At 44.0% G+C, this 18,197-nt stretch overlaps 1 protein-coding gene across 6 annotated transcripts in view; it reads right to left on the bottom strand.

Moving 5' to 3' along the window:
- The window catches only part of APBB2 (amyloid beta precursor protein binding family B member 2), a 375,901-nt gene that overhangs the window by 357,046 nt on the left and 658 nt on the right, over nucleotides 1–18,197 (bottom strand). The gene's annotated exons all lie outside the window — the stretch shown is intronic.

The raw sequence follows: 18,197 nt of genomic DNA, 5'->3' as shown, positions 1-18,197 counted from the left end.
TGCTGGTTCTCCAATCCCTCCTCTGAATGAGTGGTTAAAAGCTTGAGATTCAAGGGTTTCTTTTACATTCAAGGTAAACAGGACGTGACCAAAATGTCAACATGCTTTAAGTACATGAGAAATTTTCTTTATCATGAAAAGCCAAGTATTTCTCTCAAATGGAAGCCAGTTAATACACAGAAAAACTTCAAGTACTTATAATCCACTTGTCTTCCCACTCTCTCACCTCCACTTTTTCCACTTAAGGCAACACTTCTGAGTTTTGACCAATGAACAATAATTAAACCATATTCTATAAGTGACCTATTTGATAATTGATATTTTCTTTTTAAAACTCTTAATAGACGTGTCCACTTCTTTTGAAAGCTAAGAATTTCCTGGGGTCTACAACTAACAGATTAAGATTACATGCAACCTTCAAATTGCCTTCATATTTTGATTAATAAAAATTACCCTTCAAGGAATATGTAAACATAGTACACAATTCTTCAAGTAAATGGGTGTTTCCAATTTCTGCTGCTGATAGCCTCCCTATTCTTCCAGAGTCTGGTGTCAAACTTGTGCATTCACTCTATTACCAACTGTATTTTGTTCATCTATTAATCGTGAGAAATATGTTCACCACACACTGGGAGCCAGATTTTCACTGTGTATTAGGGAAGCAACCGGAAGCTTCAAAAACAGGTTAATTCAGAATTTGGCTCTTTAAATAAACAGGGGGAAAGTCTCAGGCATGAATAACTGTTAACCAACCCACTACTCAGGAATTATTCTTTGAAATGGTTTTCTCAGAAGGCATCATTGATAACTAAGTGCATACATTTTGCTAGCTGAGATCATGAGTAGCACCACATGAGCTGCCTTGTTTTAAATATTAAAATATAGCATGTAAGTCAGGATATAATGTAGGCCAACGCTACCCAAAGCAAACTGTAGAGAAAATTATATTTCCTAAAATCAAATTCTTGACCTGAAATTCTGTTTTTTGCACTCCATGAATTATCCAGACTCAAATAGAAGTGAAAGTACTAACAGGTTATCCCAAAGGACAGTTCAATTATTTTGGAAGATATGAACGACCTATTTTTTTTTTTTTAAATAAAGTAACACCCTCCTTAGAAAAAGATTGTTATTAACATGGAATAATTTAGCAAGTCAAATTCTATTTCACTAGCACACCACATTAAAGTGCAATTTTCAGACTAATATATTTACAGAACCCTCCAAGACCGCCAGTTGCTCACCCCTGGTGGCTGGAGCTTATCTCCCGTAATTATTCTCAGGACAAGATGCTTAATGATTAGAGAAATAACCAACTTTTTCCTAAAGAAAAACAGTAAAACCTCAATTACATCTTTTAAAAGTATAGATTAATCCTACAGAGAATATAGAAATTTTCTTTGCTTAAAGAAGGAATTAGGAAAAAATGCAAAGAAGCTGCAATCACAATCGAATACCCTTTGTGCTGCCAAGGTGAGCCTTGCCACACTTAGATACTTTCTACCCTCCTAGGGAATTCCAGATTTTGCAAGCTAGTAGCTCTTGTACCTGGGAGAATAATTTAAGGGGGTGCAGGGTGTGTGTGTACACATCCATGCCGCGTTCACGTGTACTAAGTGGCCTCCCCAATGCCAAGTTCTGTCCTCATAATCTACATTCAGCTAGCTCAGTCTGATCACCTGCTCTAGCTGTATGTATGCCCTTGGACACTGGGGAGCCTCAGCTTCCTCACCTATATTTGAGGGTAATTAGGGCAACTACCTCATAGAGGTGTGGGGCCAAATGATGCCCTCCATGTAACACATGCCACAGTGACCATTGTTTCATAACAGGTGCTCAATAAACAGTAACCCTTATAACTTCTATAGGATCCTCCCATAGGTGAGGAAAAGGAGGTAACTTATTTAGGGTTACTGCACTGAGACGGACCCAGGATCAAATGCGAATCCACAGGTCTTCCAAGACTATCCAACCGTAATAAGAGGTACGAAATGCACTGAAGGACTATCATTCACATTTTCTGAAGATAAAAAAGCAGATGAGGCAACAATAAAAACCATCATAGAGTTGAATACAAAGCACGAAAAATCTGCTACCAATTATAAACATTTTCCATTTGCCTTTTCTGAAAGAACTATCTTTTAAAACATTTTAATTCTGAAAAGTAGGTAAGTTTTGATTGAGAACTATCTTCTACAGCACAATGACAAACCTGGGGTTATTCTAGAATGCTCCATCAACCTACTGACCATTTCGACAACAGGAAATCAGGAAAGCAGCACGCATTTTCACATTATCACAGTAAACCCTCCCAACCAGGTAGGAATCGTTTTGGATATTTTACAGATGGGAGAAGCTGTGGCTCAGGCAGGGTACCCACTCACAACCACCTTCCCAGGGCGGGGCCCAAACTAAAACTCAGTCCCATCCAGACCTACAGTCTATTCTCTCTTGAGAATAACACGGACAAGACAAAAGAAAAGTTAGGCTACACAGTCACTTGGCTTTGTGGAAACACTCAACACAATAAATAGAGAAAGTGCCACAGTTTTGGAAGACATTCAAATGAAGATTAATTTTTACCAAATTGTTCCATTTCCACAGAAGTCAGTAACAGATACAGCCAAATATATGTCCCGCATAGAGCATACCCAGTTTAGAATTTCAAACTTGTCTTGGATCAGGGTTCATCTCTTATAAAAGAACGCTTTTTAAAAGACAAGAGCTTGGTATCAAGTTCAGGTTAAGCAGCCCCTAAACACCTCGCCCCCAGCTCTTGGGGTCTGTGCCCTCTGCACCCCTCAAAGCTTCAGCCCCAGGGGCAGGCTACACCAAGATCAGAGCATGCTTACAGCACCTTCAGTCTAAAGCAAGGACACGGTGAGGACACAGTAAGGAAATGGGACCAGTTCTCGGTTTTCCTTTCTTTTTTTTTCCAGGTTAAACTTTTTTTTCCTTTTATTATGATAAAACACACGTAACAAAATTTACCATTATAGCCCTGTTGAGGTATACAGTTCTGTGGCACTAAGTACATTCACAGTGTTGTACAGCCATTACCGGCACCTATCTTTGTAACTTTTTCCATCTTCCTCAAATCATACTCTGGATCCATTAAGCACTAACTCTTCATTACTCCCTTAACCCAGCCCCTGACAGCCACCTACTTTCTGTCTCTATGAATTACACTATTCTGGTTCCCCTAAATACATTCATCCAATAACTGTCCCTTTGTGATTGGCTTATTTCACTAAGCATATTGTCAGCTCTTTTTTGTTCTCAGTCTCCATGAAGAAATGCTCTGAAATGGGATACCTTCTAGAGGACACAAAAATGAACATGTAAGAACATTTTTTCCCCTTTTACTACTTGCTGAAAGAATATAAAAACACTAACCATGATCAGAGAGGAAGAAGAATGAGAAAGCCAACAAAATCATCCACAATCTTACCATGCAAGCGCTCCATTTTCATTTCTATTCATTCTCTCATAATCTTTTGCTTTATGCAAATTAAATTTGCATAACTGCATCATACTGAGTGTCCTTTAACCCAACCATCAATCAAAATGATAGATCTTCAAGCTTTTCAAAAATTTACTTTCAAGGTCAATGCCAAGGAAAAATAAATGTGCTTCCATGAAAACTTGTATCTACCAAGCTCTCCTATGGTAGAAATAAGTTAAAATTGCCGGAAGTTTCACTCTGATAAAAGGAAATTGTCCTTGGCAAGACAGAACCATACCGTGTAACAGCTGGTGCTGATTAAAAAGGGCAACACCTTCGCAAAGTTCATAAAAAAAACCATATACATTTTAAGCAAAAATGTATACAAACTCCAAACATGGCCATCGTTCCCACTATTATCTCTCTTGATGGAAAACAGCACAGCAGCATCTAATGAAAAATCCTGTTTTCTTCCCAGGAAATAAAAATAATAATACTGCAAATCAACATTCTCCCCAGCTCTTTCAAATTGACTTTTCTTGCAATTCACATGTCCTCAGAACTAAGGGGGGAAAAGATAAAATTCAATAAAACTCCACGTCTTATTTTTGTTTCTTGTTTCTACATGTGGCTTGTAAAACATATACACATAATATATAAAGCAGCAGGGTCTAGTACCAGTAAAGGAAAATGATTTAAGATGAAATAGAACTCAAGTCAGCAGGAGATGACTTTGATCGGGGGACAATTATACCTAAGCTGATGGAATGCAAGACTTCCTTTATTTATTTTAGTAGAAATAACCTCAAGTCCTAGAAAAAAGACATTTTTAGAAAATAACACTGACCCAACTGCTACGTCTCATGAACAAGAACAGTGAGTGGTACTTTTGTTCCACTACTTCTCACACTTTCTGCTCAAATCACTGGAATACATATAATTTGCATGCAGGAGTCTGGGGATACTAGATAATTGAAGATACGGAGATCTGGTGCGCAGTACTGGTGCCCAATATATCCACCGTTCATATGAAATTTTCTGTTTCATCTAAGGAGAGCACAACCCCATGCAAACAGCATGCCCCAACACAGAGGACCCAAAAGGACTAATATTCCAAATCCCTAGAACTAGAAGGAAACCCCAGGAACTCCAGGGCCTACTTCCCTCTCGTGCCCCACTACCAGTTCCCTGGCTGGGCGGCCCGTTTCTGGGGCTATTCGATCGGTATCTGCAGCTTCTTTAACCCGTATCTCAGTCAGCCCACACTGCATCTTTCTGGAAATTGCCCCCAGCACAACAAATCTGCAGCACAGGATGGGAGCCCCTTCCCAACCCTGGCAAACGAGCCAAATGCTTTTTTACTCTGAGTTATTCTACAAAAAGACTCATCTCGGACTCTCCCGCAAATGAGAGTTTTCAGAGAGCTTGTCCCACCTTGAACCTTTCCGGGCCTGCTGTGCCAAACTAGAACCATAAAGGTCAACAACAAAACTTCGGAAAGACAGACCCTGTCCATCTGCTCTGACTTCAGGAAGGGCCAAAACCAAACATACCTCAACTGAAAGGAAATCTGAATGCTAGCATTTTTTAAGTCGGTATTAAGATTCCAAAACATCAGTAAACACTCAGCATACAGCGTCTGACACAAGTTTATCATTCTCATACCTAAAGCTCACCCTTAGCAACTCCAAGCAGGTCACTCTTCTCCCCCTACTTCTACTCAGGGTCAGCTGACACCCAACGCAATGTTTACATACCCAAAAGAATATAGAATGAAGTCATAATGTGAATAATTCAACCACAAACCATTCTCTCATGAAGGAACAGAGGCTAGAGCGTGTGCAGAAACAGCCTGCATCCCACGTGACATTACAGCCAGCGCCTCCCTGAATGCAGTGAACAAACAATGACCTCTCAGGCTCTAAACGCCATTTACCTTTGGACCCAAATCAGTGGGACTGATCAACTGGACACAAGGCATTCGGAAAACCGATGAGAGAAATGCTGCTTCCTCCTTCTCTTCCTTCACCAATCAAAGTCACCGAAGGGGAAGTGGAACGTGAAGAGCAGAGAGAAGCCTGCATCACGTGAAACATTCTTTTAGGTGTGCACTGAGCAGCAGCTTCAGAGCTGGCTGTCCAAGGTGTGCAGCCAGAAACACCAGTTCAGAGGACACTGCACAAGGTAGGCCCACGGGCAAACGCTGGACTAAATGAAGTTAACTTCCTGAATATGTTAATGGGAAGAGAAGATCCAGACAGTTTTCTGAACTCAATGACAGAAACCACAATTCCCAACGTTTTTCCTGTAACTCAGGTTTCATTCAACACCCTTTGGGAAGTACTGCTTTCGAAGCTGCAGAAGCAAGGTGAGAGCCTGGATCTGGATCAGCAGGCACAATAATAAGGTGGTGTCAATCCAGTCCTCAAGACGACAGGGGCATCGGGGCTCCTCAAAGAGAGGTTTTCAAGTTAAGCCCTCTGCACCAGTCTCGTGGCCTTAATTCTTGTGCTCCTCTCCATGTCAGGATCTTGACATGGCCATCACCTCCTGTCACTCGGGACACAGCTTAATAGTCTCCTACTCGCCACTTGATCTAAAAGAGCCCCCTAGGCACTTTGCATCACATCCCGCATCTCTATTTTCTCCATGGCACCTCCCACTAAAACAGCAGGAGGGTTCTACTCATTGCCATATTGAGCATCTATCTACTATGTGCCTAGGGCCTATTGGCACAGAGTAGATAGATGCTCAATAAACATCTACGGAATGAGTAAGTACATGAAGTAGTCTAGCTATCCCTCCCTCTGGCTTGGAGAAATGATTGCTTAAACATCTGGTTACATTTAATATCACTTCACTGAGATTTATTATTTCAAATAAAAAGACCACAGTTATGCTATGATTGCTAAATTAAATGACATCTGCATTTCTTTTGGACACATATTTTCATACCAAGCCACTCTTCAAAAACCTATGTATTTTTGAGTCATTCCAGAAACAATAATGTGCTTAATATGAGCCTCTCCCCTAGATTTCTAGAATTTGGACACAAACCCACATAGCTAACTGGCTCTTATGTTAACCAAACTCATGCTGATCTCATTAACATCATGTCATAAGCCTATACCATCACAACTGGGGAGAAAACTAAGAAAGACTTATTGCTAAAAGAAGTTCTGGGGCCTATTTATTAAAGCCTCCAACAATAAAATTATTTTTCATTCATATATTCATTTTTTGTCAAATTCTTATTGAGCATCCAGGATTTCTTAAAAACCGGGAGCACAAAGATGAAGAAGTAACAGTGTTGTCCCTCAAGGGGCTTACAGACTGAAGAGAAGCCAGGAAAGTAAACAGTTGCAAAGCAGTGTGACAACAAAGGCATGATGTAAGAGGGATTGAGGAGCTCACAGTGGAAACAAGAAGAGCCAGTCACCCTGTCCCGGGTGACCATGTACCCAGGGGTCTCCCAAGTGTGGTCCCCTGACCTGCAGCATCAACAACACCCAGGATATTGTTAGAAGTACAAACTTTGATGAGGCCACCCCACAGTCCTATGAGTCAGAAATTCTGAGGGTAAGGCCAGAATGTGTTTTAGCAAGCCCTCGGGTCATTCTGACACACACTGAGGTGGATGATGATTAAGCTACTTCTGAAGGAGGAACAAAAGTCAAGCAAGTAAAGAATACACAGACAGTAAGAATGGTTGCAGGCAATGGGGACAGAGAATAAAAGTCCAAACATCCAAAGCTAGGGAAAACCGGTCATGTTGTGAGAATGGTGTGGCTCAAGCTCTGAGCATAAGATGGAAAGCAAAGCAGATCATGAAGGGTACCAGGTGCGATGCCAAGAAGCTGGCACTTCACCTTGAGGGCAGCGAGGAGCGCCTGGAGGGCTGGAATGGGCATGCCCGGACTTGCAGAGGATTTCAGAAGGTCACCTTGCAAGCAGTGCAGAGAATAAACAGAGGGGCCACAGAGAAGACAACTCAATGAGAGGCTGCAGTGGCGGGTAGGAAGGGAAGGCACACCATCAGAAGCAGCAGGGCTCCGAGCAGGAGTCCGGAATCAGGGGTGCCTTACAGATAGGAGGTGCCAGGCATGCTGTGGGATATACGAAGCATCCCTTCCCTTGGGAAGAAAGCCTTGCCTGACACACCTCCTACACCCAACCAGGGCAGGTGCTGGCCTGGGAAGCACTGAGTACCTCCCACCTCCCCTGCTGGTAGCACACATCACATTTTATCACAGTTGTCAGTCTCTCCAGCCAGACACAGAGTTTAGGCAGGCAGACACATTGGCCATCCCGGTCAGTTTCCACCCTGGTCAGTTTCCACAGGCAGCATTTGGAACCCCGCCCAGCGCTTTGGAAGCCAAACTGAATGAATGGAGCTGGACAGGCCAGGAGGCCACTGAGAGGCCACTGCTCTCATTCAGGGGAGAGATGACCGTGTCATGGGGAAGGAATTAAGAGAGCTTCTAACAACTTAACTTCTTACTTTTCTCGAGTCTGTTGATACCATTCAACACAGGATGACAATCTTTACAAGTCAATTATGTTAGCAAAATTCGACAGTATATATCTCTGATCTGCTGAGTGGAAGCCACAAGCCCATCTTCCTGTGGAAAGTCAGCAAGGACCATGGCTTGAGCACTTTTGCAAGTGAAAAGCAAACACAGGTCTAGGCCACAAAGACACTGCCACCTAAGGTAACAAGTTTGCTCTCTTTTGTTTTCAGAACAACTCCAAAAGCTTCAAGTAGAGGACCAAGACACTATTTTTTTATTTAATATTTTTTATTTATTTCTGGGAGAGAGAGAGAGACAGCGTGAGCAGGGGAAGGTCAGAGAGAGAGGGAGACACAGACTCTGAAATAGGCTCCAGGCTCTGAGCTGGCAGTCAGCACAGAGCCCGACATGGGGCTCGAACCCACGAACCGCGAGATCATGACCTAAGGGAAAGTTGGACGCTTAATCAACTAAGCCACCCAGGCGCCCCAAGGACCAAGACATTTTAAATCCCACTGACACATTCTACATCTTTGCTTTGATTTTTAGAAATGATTTCAAGCAGGCAGATAATGTTGTGACCCAATTACAGGGTATTTTGGAAGTAGTAGGCACCTAGCTTGGGGGTGGAGCTGGTGGGCAGAGAGAGGGAAGAGTTAGTTACTAAGTGGGCACTACCCGCTGCCTCTCAATCTTGCACGGAACTTCATAGAGAAGGGAGCTGTGATGATCAGGAAGTAAGGCAGTCTCCCCTGACCTGCTTCCTGCTTTCTCACCATTCCCAAGATAGAAAGAGCTAAGAAAAAAATCATAAATATATTTCTCAGTCCTCCAGAGAGAGGTTCATTAAGGACATGAATCTGGATCCCTGAGACAAAAAAGGATGAAAGACAAAGCTATGGAAAGTCCTAGAATCAAGAGGTGGAAACAGTGGAAACTAAAACCCATGGACAAAGAGGAACCAGAGAAACAAAAACAAGGGCCAATTCTTACACCCAAGGAAAGGTGGTGCCAAAAACCTGGCTGCCCTGATTCTCTGAACTCAAGCTCCTTGGAATCAAAGTTAAAGTTTTTGCTTAAAATAATAATAACTTAAGATCTTACTTCATGCCAAGTATTGTTCATTATTATATTCAAATATTCACTCATGAAATCCTCCTAGCAACCATATCATATAGGTACCACTAGTATTCTGACTTAATGGATGATGAAACTAAAGCACTGTAAATTCTGTTCTCCACCTGTAACTCTGTAATTCTACTGTCCCTGGTCATGTGGCTATTAATTGCAGAGCAAGATTGGAACCCTAAGAGTCTGGCTCTTAACCACCTGCTTGCTACTACCTTTCCATAGAGCTATCTTGTGCATGCACTTACTACACGATATTTATAAGCATCTTTGACCTCTACCCACTAGATGCTGGTAGTACTCCCTCCACAGTCATGACAATCAAAAAGGTCTCCAAGGGCGCCTGGGTAGCTCAGTCATTAAGCATCTGACTTCAGCGCAGATCATGACTTGACGGTTTGTGAGTTGAAGTCCCACACAGGATAAGCTCGAACCCCACTTCACATGAGTACAAGCCCCACTTCACGTGAGCACGAGCCTCACTCTGGGTAAGCCCCACTTCTCTCTCTCTCTCTCTCTCTGACTCTCGTGGGATTCTTCTCCTTTTCTCTCTCTTCTCTCTCTCCCTCTCTGTCTCTGCCCCTCACTACTGCACCCTCTCTCTCTTTCTCAAAAAAAAAGTCTCCAAATATTAACAAATATTCCCTGGAGGGCAAAACTGCCCCCCTCCCCCCTTTGAGAACCACTGCTATGGAGATTTGAAAGGCCAAATCTCTAGGTCCCCATTGGAAGGAAAGGCAAATCCCAGGTGCTGGATAGAAGAAACAGGCTGTAACAGTTCTATGGAGGGAAGGAAAAATGGAAAAGGAGTCAGCTGAAAAGGGTATTCTGTAGTGGGGGTTTTACATTAGGAGTCCCTGGCCTTGGCTCCTATTCCATGAGGCCTTCTTCCTCCCACAGAGTGAGGCCAGCCTTCCTTCTCTCCAGTCCCTCAGACTTTGCACACATGCCTCTCCTGCACCCTTACAATCAGGGCTCTGGTACATTCCTCTCTGTCTTCCTGAACTTTGCACAGTATCTGGCACAAAGTACGTGCTCAACAAACATCTGCTGACAAGTACGAACAAATGAAGCTAACTAAGGTTTCTTGTTGCCTGTCTCCACTAGTGATCTGGAAAATGCATAAATAAATAAATAAAGCCTGGTTATAAGAGAAGATAAGAAATTCTGGTCAGATTATTAGAAGAATCGGAGGTTGATTCAGTGTTTCTCAAAGTATCTATACACCTGTGAGTCCAGACCATGCCTCAGTTAGGTTCAGAAACTTTGTATTAGTTCCTACTCAGGAAAAAAATCAACTCAAGGAACCTAACTCATGCTAAGAAATTCTAATGTATTCACGTCCACTGACAAGTAGTACCGCCCAGCCAGTCGGCAGACCAGAGACTCTCTTGCCCAGGATAAAAGTCCACTTGGGAGATCCAATGAAAATCAGAAGGCAGGAACAGAGCCAGCAAGCATCAAGGAGCATGCCGATGCTCCCAAAGAGAGGCACCATCAACAGGTGTGCTGCATTTCTCTCTCTAAACCCGCCACTCCGGCAGCCAGAGTCTCAAGTCAGCCACAAGCAGCTGGAGAAGCCTGGAAACCCTCACCTCACCTTTTTCGGGTCACCAGAAACCTCTGCCATCTTAGCATTGCCCCATGATCAGCTCACGACAGCCAGTCAGAGGCCAGTGTGTATTTTATCCACAGGAGAAACATTCTAGACTGTAGTGTGTCCCGAGAGGTTACACAGCAACCCCTAGCTTCAGACAGATTCAGAAACTATGTCTGGATTTTCTGCTACTCGATTTATGTTCACATGAAGACATGTACATTGGAACCATAATATGAAAGAACTAATTAAACCAATAAATATGTGGATTCCGGTTAATGTCCATTTTGAAAATGGATGAAAGGTGAAATTTTCCTCTTCCCCAAAGGGTGACTTTAGGAAGGTCCCTCACTCAGAAGAGATAAGAAGGAGGTACCCTAAAGGACTAAGTGAAATGTTCCCTGTATAACATAAGGCACACAGTTGACCCTTAATTCGTAAATGTTATTTCTTCATCCCATCAGTCCCTCGGCAACTCTCTGATGGACCCTCTATACTCACTACAGTTACCGTGTTAGCATCACTGTTTACTGTGCAGGCTTTAGTGAAAAGGACCTCTAAAGCTCTCTAGAATGGGAAGAGGGCTACAGCGTTTTGTAAGAATTAAATAGGCTAATGGCGATAAAGCTCTTAGCACAAAGAGCGGCATAATAACATTAATAATATATTACCATGATGACCAGCAAGACCCAGATATCATTAAGCATAGACTTTAAAGTATTATTTGAAAATACATCATTTTCTTAACCTACTATTTAAAACAGAAATAACTTAGGTCTGTGATTCCACGAGCAAATTATTCTTAAGCTTCCTCCAGAGATTTATCAAGACTTGCTCTGGAAGACGTGATCCTGCAGAGGTCCAAACCAAACCGGCTGTTAGACCACGGTGGCTCTGTGGCTGTGACTCTTATCGGCACTTCTAGAGTCACCAATGCCAAACTGCTAAAGCGTGCTGCCTTGGCAGACAGGGGCCTGAGTGTGAAGAAACCAACTCTGGAAGATCTGTCATTTTGAGGCCCTGCCTGCTGAAATTCACATTTCAATCACTTGTCCTTTCTGCTCTCTCAGACCCTCATCTTTCATCTTGGCACTTCCCTGACATTCTTGGGCTATAATTCAAAAATATCTGCCGGTTCCCAGAGCACTTCCAAAATTAGCTTCTTCCGAGCTCCTAAAACCCTGGTCTCTACCAGTGACCCTACATTCCTGGAAGGCCCTGAGGCCCCATCAGCCCACCCATAAGCTCCAGTTTGGCCTGGCCTACACTTCTCACTCTATCCCAAGGGGAGGGCTCCAGACATCTCAGGCCTGGCTTCCCAGACTTACCAATTTCATGGACCATTAAGCTGCCAAATAAAAATATTCCCATCAATTCATAACAACAACAAAAAATCTAACCCCCAAATCGGAAGGGTAAAATCTCAGAGAAGAAAGGACACATTTTTATGGGGCACCTGGGTGGTTCAGTGGATTAAGCATCCGACTCCTGATTTCACTCAGGTCATGATGTCGTGATTTGTGAGATCAACCCCACATCGGGTTTTACACTGACAGCATAGAGTCTGCTTGGGATTCTCTCTCTTTCTGCCCTTCCCCCGCACACACATATGTGTGCGTTCGCTCGCTCTCTCTCAGAACAAACAAACATGAAAAAAGAAAGAAAAAAGAAAAAAGGACACATCTTCTAATTTGGACACACTTGCAAAACATTCACTACAGCATCATCATTACTTGGAGAAGGCCAGCAAACACATCCCCAACAGACAATGGCCCGCTGCCCTAGCACCAGGCTTTGTGCTTTTAAACTGTGTGGAAACTAAAATCTGATTTATAGGGCAGCCATTCTGACAACGCTACATCCTACAGCACTGTAATCCCAAGCTTTCCTTCTTCCCAAACAGCTTCGCCTTCACTCTCTGGAGCTCTCTGCCGGTCCTCTCCCAGCCCCCCAGTGCACACTTCTCCTAGCTCCGTCACCGAACTGCGTTCTTTTCAGCCAACTTTAAAAGAAAAACACAAACAATTCACTTATCTGCACCTCCCCTGAGCATTCCTAAAGCATACTTCCCAGTAGAGTTACTCTTTAAAAACCTCAGTGATTACCTAGCTGACAAAATTTTGCAGGAGGCAAAGAACAGAATGGTTTATCTTACTTATAACCAGTGTCAAACCATAAATACCTTAATCCATAATTCCATACCACTCATTTTTTTCCAAGTTCTCTTCCCATCTTTGTCCATATATATCTGTACATTTTACCTATCAATAAATTATACAGTTAGGCCTTTTTCCTGATCATAAAAGTAATGTCTGTCTTAGCATTTGCTCAACGCTTATAAGACCAAGTAGGAATCAAACATTATGGAAATAAGATTATGCAGAAAGGAAATGTCTCCTGTGAGTCTACACCTCAAAGCCTCTAATATTTTTTTAAGATTTCTAGAGAGCTCACAAGTGGGGGAGAGGGGCAAGGGGTGGGGGGAGGAGAGAAAGAGAAAGAGAGAGAGAGAGAATCCCAAGCATACTCCACACTCAGCACAGAGCTCAATGCAGGGCTCGATCCCACAACCTTGGGATCATGACCTGAGCTGAAATCAAGAGACTGACATTCAACCCACTGAGCCACCCAAGCACCCCAAGGCCGCTAATACTTTGAAGTTGATCCAGACTCCTTCTTGCCAAGTTGTAGTGACCTGACTTTCTAACCTCTATGCCTTTCCTCCCTTAGGGCTTTAATGTTTGAGTTACTGCTTTGCTCCTACAAGAGGCCCAGTAACCCTACAGTAACCCTTAACCTGGTTAAGATCAGAAGCATTAGATTTACTACCTGCTTATTATCAAGTAGTAAAATGTGGGTAACAAGTCTGGCGTCTCCTCACCTGCCTCACTTAAAGGTTAAGGACGTTGAATTTTGAGAATGTCGTGAAAGCAAAGTGCCCTACAAATACCAAATGTGTCAGCTTCCTTTGCTCTCTGCCCCATCATCGTAGCTTGCCAAAAGGAAAAGGAAAAGCTCACGATCTTGCCAAAGCTGAGTAGGGGTCTCCCAACAGCCACCACTCATGTTACCGCAGTAGCTGACCCTGGGCACCTGCCCAATACAGGGATGGTGCAAACATGAAACGATAATGACAAATTTATTCCAGGGGCCAAGGGCTGTATTCTAATCAAGGGCTGAAGAGAGGATGGGGACATGGCTTGCCAAAACTTCTCATGAGTGGGCCCGGCACCCAGACACATGCCACCCTCCTCTGTGGCCTCTGCAGGGGCTTCTCTCTCAGTTTATCTGCATGCCCAAGAGCAGAGCTTCCCCTCAGAAGACGCTATAAAACAGTTTCAAATATCTAATGTGCTTTATCCAAATCTAATCATTACCTTATCTCCTACCTATGCTTGACAGGGCCATCGAGTTAATTTTATGACAGCCATTCTTTGACAAAAACTAAAGGGGAATTAAGGATTTGGCCAAAAAAAGGAAGGGCATTCCACGGGGCACCCAAGCAGCTCAGTCGGTTGAGCATCTGACTTCGGCTTAGGTTATGATCTCACAGTTGATAAGTTCAAGCCCCGTGCTGGGCTCTGCACTGACAGCTCAGAGCCTGGAGTCTGCTTCCAATTCTGTGTCTCCCTCTCTTTCTGCCCCTCCCACATGCGCTCTCGCGCGCGCGTGCACTCTCTCTCTCTCAAAAATAAACAAACATATTTTTTTTTAAATTAAAATAAAATAAAATGAAAAGGAAGGGCATTCCTCAAAGGCCAGACCTAGTGAAACACAAAATCAGCTTCATCTAATGCTCTAAATGAAGTCCCTCCCCACTCCTCAAATGATTGCACCACAGACCCCTGAAATGGGACCAAAGAACCTAACAGGAGGCTGGACTCTACTGCAACCCCCTCATTTTACAGATGGAAAAACTGAGGCCCAGAGAAGTAAACAGACTTTCCCAAGACCACACAGTAAATTAAAGTAGCAGAAGAGCCTGACTCAGAAGGCAGGTCATGGGAGTCACTGGTTCATAGTCCTTCCACCAAATCCCACCAGACTCTTATTATAGAGAATCTGTCACTCTGTCTCTGACAAACCATTTCAACTGAGAAATGCCATCAACATGCAGAATACTAAAAACAATAATAACACATTGGAAATAAAATGGGTAATCTGAGTGTATCTTCCTTACAGTTAAGTTTATTTGTTGGTAGCACAACACTGTTGAAAATAAACGAACACAGAACAGTTTTTAAATCCAGACAGAAGATTATTTAAAACATTCAAATCATTTTGAAAACATGCTGTTCCAATCAAATCCATTTCCAAATAACAAATCAAAAATGTTTCACAACAGAACGCTTCTTCAATAGCAACGAAGCCCGTTGAAAATATTCTCATATGAGACAAAACGTTAAAGTTCTACTGCTGTGCAATCGAAGTAGAACCTATGTCCTCAGAGGGGCTTTCTTGGGAAGCTGACATTCATGTGAAAGATGCTGACACAGAAGATAATATATGTAAGAAGCTTAATATCAGACTTGGCACACAGAGCAAGGATTCAACAAATGCTAGTCTCCTTAATCTGGGGCAGGAAAAGAAGTATCGCCCATATAACTAGTTAACACCTTCTTAGGTTACTTTCCTAAAAGCCGTACAGCTGTGGAAAACTTAAGAGTACTGTCTATTTTAAAAGTGTAACTAGGGGCACCTAGGTGGCTCAGTTGGTTAAGCACCCAACTTTTGATTTCAGCTCAGGTCATGATCTCGCAGTTCATGGGTTCAAGCCCCATGTCGGCTCCGAGCTGACAGCACAGAGCCTGTCTGAGATTCTCTCTCCCTCTCTCTCTGCCCGCCTCTCGCCCACACACCCTACACCCTCTCAAAATAAGTAAACTTTTTTGAAAAGTGTAACTAAAAAAGATACAGAGAAACAACATTCCATTTTTCTTAAAAGGCAAACGTAGATATTGTAAAGTCAGAGTAATCAGAAAAACCCTGTACTAATATTTTAAGTTTATTTATGTATTTTGAGAGAGAGGGGAGGAAAAGAAAGATACGGAGACAGAGAATCCCAAGCAGACTCCACACTGGCAGTGCAAAGCTGGATACAAGGCTTGAACCCACAAACCGTGAGATCATGACCTGAGCCAAAACCAAGAGTCTGAGGGCTTAACTGACTGAGCCACTCAGGTGCTCCAACCCTGTATTAATACTTTGGCAAGGCTTTCGGTATTATTAATTCCTACTGTAACAAAAACAAATACAAAAAACAAAAAGGATTCAAAGTTTGTTGTTTTTCTGGTGGCAGGAAAAGGAACAGTCATTAAAAGCTGAAACATGACGTAAAAAGAGTAACAGTTTTAAAATACATGATCTTTGGGGCGCCTGGGTGGCTTAGTCGGTTAAGCATCCGGCTTAGGTCATGATCTCGCGGTTCGTGGGTTCGAGCCCCGCGTCGGGCTCTGTGCTGACTGCCAGCTCAGAGCCTGGAGCCTGTTTCAGTCTGTGACTCCCTCTCTCTCTGACCCTCCCCTGCTCACGCTGTCTTGCTCTGTCTCGCTCTCTCTCACTCTCTCTCTCTCCTAGAAATAAATTAAAAAACATTAAAAAATTTTTAAAAAATAATAAAATAAAATACATTATCTTTGTTCATGTGGATTCTTGCAAGACTTAGTAATCTTATTTTAAATAATGTTGTAGTCTCTTATTCATATTACTCCAGTTAGGTGTAAAACCCCAGTCTTTTACACTTCAGCTCATCAAGCTTTTCCACCACTTCAGGAAAGTTTCACAAAGTGAAGTTAAAAGTATCCTTTGGAAAAGAGAATAAACCTGTAAGAAACTCCTTCCCTGGGTAAGGATCTCAACTCGCTGGCTCTTAGCAAATACCTAGGGACATCCCTAGATTATAAAGACCCCAAGTGATCTGGGGGGAGTCACACAGTAAGACGACGGCAGAAGGACTGCAATAGAAATCTGGCCTGTGTGTCTCCCTTGCTGCTCTGAATACTAGCCCACTGCCACCTGTGTTCTCAGCATCTCCCCCTCCCCCCCCCACCAGCGCTCAGGTTCCTCACCCATCTGATAAATGCCATCCCTCCAAATCAGAGCATTTCTAGGATTCTACAAGCTACAATAACCAGTTGTTGAACAATTATTGTTTTCAAGCTGCAAATAGAAAATGGAACAAAGCTGCTACCTAAATTCATAAAGAAATCCCCCTTCAAGGATTATGTTCCTAAAAGGCCAGCTACACAAATTCGGATAGCCTTAATTATCACGGCCATCTGAGGACAAGATTTGAAATATAAGTCCATGACAAGGGGGGAGGGGGGGAAGCAAAGGCTTCTGAGACCCAAATCCGAAACAACAGATCAGGAAGCCACTGTGTGTTTGTTTAAATCAGTTAAGTACTAAAAAATGACAAACCAATGCCAACTTCTCAAAGTTTCCTCAATTCTTGGAACTGAAACACCCCTGTTGGCATCTTTTTACGAAAATCCTTTAGGTATTTCACCTAAGTCATCAGACGCAATGTAAAGACAGTGACTGAGGGACTTGTTAAAACTATGCCCTCTCCAGAACCCAGTCTCGTCGGAGCCTCTGACACCGACCTTACTAGTCTCTTCTCAGTCTTGGCCCTCCCAACCACTCAATCCATCCAGAAACGTTTGTGACAGTCGTGGCTCTAAACTGCGCAGAACTTGACTACAAAACGGCCACAACTCTAAATCTGATTTCTCCAATTTATTTTGGTTTAATTCAAGTTCCACACTCCCTCGGCCCCCTCGCCCCTGCCCCCTCAGTTCTAGATCTCTTCGCCGCGGTCTAGACCATCTAGCACTGCCTCTATGGGACTCCGCATCCCTCGCTCCGTCCAGCACTGTTTTCATCGCACGAATGTCATTTCCAGCGTTCAACCTTCCATTCCTCCCGCCGGGCAGCAGAGGGGCATTCAGGACCCGGTGGCCAGCTTCCCCGATTAGGTCCCCTTCGCCCAGCCATTTTCTACTTAAAACGTTCTCTGCCGCCGAGAGGAAAATGAACTTTTCCCCCCTTTGATCTCCCAGCGGCTATCTCTGAGCCCCCAAGGAGCCAGCGCCGTCTCCCAACTCCCCGGCCTGAGCGCGCTGCCGCCCCAGCGGGGAGAGCCCAACCGCACAGCGGAGGCCGGTACCAGGGCAAGGGGGTGTGCGCTCTTCTCCGCCGGCGCCCGCCCTCACTTTTCCCCTCCGCAGCCCCTACCCGGGCGCACGCCCTCCAACCCTGTCTCCCTCGCCCCGGGCCCCGCCAAGCCCGGGCTGCCGAGGGAACCAGGGCGCCGGGATGCAGGAGGGATGGAAGTCAAGGAGTGAGCCTGCAGTCGCGGTGCCACCCGGCCGGCCCTGCGGCGCGAGCGCAGGGCGCACCGGACTCCGCAACGGGCTCCCGCTGCAGAGGCGGCGGCAGCTGCTGCAGCTGTGGCTGCCGCGGGGCGGGCGGCAGTGGCAGAGGAGCCCCAGGGGCCGGCAGGAGAGGAGCAGCC

Source organism: Crocuta crocuta, unplaced genomic scaffold (assembly GCF_008692635.1).
Source record: "Crocuta crocuta isolate KB4526 unplaced genomic scaffold, BGI_CrCroc_1.0 scaffold223, whole genome shotgun sequence".
NCBI classification, from domain to species: domain Eukaryota; kingdom Metazoa; phylum Chordata; class Mammalia; order Carnivora; family Hyaenidae; genus Crocuta; species Crocuta crocuta.
The sequence above is the reverse complement of the archived record's forward strand: the minus strand, read 5'-3'. Positions and strand labels throughout refer to the sequence as shown.